We start from the raw sequence: 1,646 nt of genomic DNA, 5'->3' as shown, positions 1-1,646 counted from the left end.
AATAAATGAGTAGGGAAAAGCAAGACTCATGCAATGTAACCTATGAATGTGAATGCAACTACATGCAAAATGTTTCTAGCTACTTGGTTAAAAGTAAATAAGTTCTCCAAGACAAATATGAATCAAATTCCACTAATTCAAATTACACAATAAAAGGCAAGTAAACTTGTAAGAAGATAGCTCATGAAAGCAGGGAACATAGAATCAAGCATTGAACCCTTACTGATAGTGTATATCACTCTAGTCTCTCAAGTGTATAGGGTAATTCACTCTACTCTTCTCTAATCATGCTTTCTAAACTTTGTTCTTCATCTAATTAATCAACAAATATTTAGCATACCAATGCAAATATCATGAGGTCTTTTCAGGGTTGTAATGGGGCTGAGGTAAAGGTAAGGATGTATATATAAGGCTAAGTGAGCTAACAAAGTGAATCCTTGATTAGTCTAAGATCTCACCTAACATACACACTTTATATAATTTCAAAGTTCTTTACCTAGCTACCCAAACTCATGCACCAAATTTATTTTTGAATTTTGTCCCATGTGCATTGGTTCTTTTTATTTTGCATTGGGGTAATTTTTGTATCCCCTTATTTAATTACTTAAATTTTTTTTTTCTCAATGCACATGGTAATTTAATTATTTTGATTTCACATGAGCATGCTTCCCAAATTTTGAAATAACTCATTCAATTCAGTTCCCTTTTTTCCTATCATTTCATGTTCCCATAAAATTTTCCATACTTAAATTATACACAATATCTATCTTAAACTTACCAAAGATTCAACTTGGGATTTTTAATTTATTTTTCTGCTTAAGGCTAGTAATGTGGTTATAAAACAGAAGAGGGGGTCAAAAGGCTCAAGGGGACTAACAAAGGTGATTGAAAGGGTAGGCTATTTGGGATAAGTGAGCGAATAATCAAATGATGGCCTTAATCATATGCAAGCATGTAAATACACTAAATAATGGACATATAAAATGGAACAAAGTAAAGATCACAATTATAGAGAAGAAAACACAAAAGAATAAAAATTTATGGTTAAATAATGTAACCATATAAATAAGCTCAAAATCTCACAGGTTGTGTGTTTTTTTTGGCTCAAAAACGATGTTCCAAATACAACTTCAAACAAATTTAACACAAAAAATTTTGATTTTAAATTAGCGAAAATTTTCAAAAAATAGGGTGTTTAGAAGAAACTTATTATTTTTCAACCAAGTAGAATATGCATAAAATCAAACAAACATGCAATCAAATATTCAAATACAACAATGAACAAACAAAGAAAATAGAGTATTGGTGTTGAAAAGAAGGTAACTAACCCCTGGAAGTCGGTGTCGACCTCCCCACACTTAAAGATTGCACCGTCCTCGATGCATGCTAAGATGTGCAAGTGGATGGGAGTTGTGGTTCCTCAGCTAGTGCTCTTTTTGTTCCTTTCCTTGCCAGTGGTTTGGGAGTAGCTTTCTCTCTACCCTTCTTGGTGGCCATCCTGAAAAGGGAAAAAGAAAGTAACTTTTAAAGCTAAGGGTTAGAGCAAGGAAGAGAACAGAAAAGGTGATAATCAATGCATAGTAATGAAGAATGATGTTAACACATGGTCATGACTACATGTGAAAAGTCATCAATGGTAATATAGC

The sequence above is a fragment of the Arachis stenosperma genome, chromosome 3, assembly GCF_014773155.1.
Source record: "Arachis stenosperma cultivar V10309 chromosome 3, arast.V10309.gnm1.PFL2, whole genome shotgun sequence".
In the NCBI taxonomy this organism is placed as follows: domain Eukaryota; kingdom Viridiplantae; phylum Streptophyta; class Magnoliopsida; order Fabales; family Fabaceae; genus Arachis; species Arachis stenosperma.
This window is presented reverse-complemented; position numbering follows the sequence as displayed.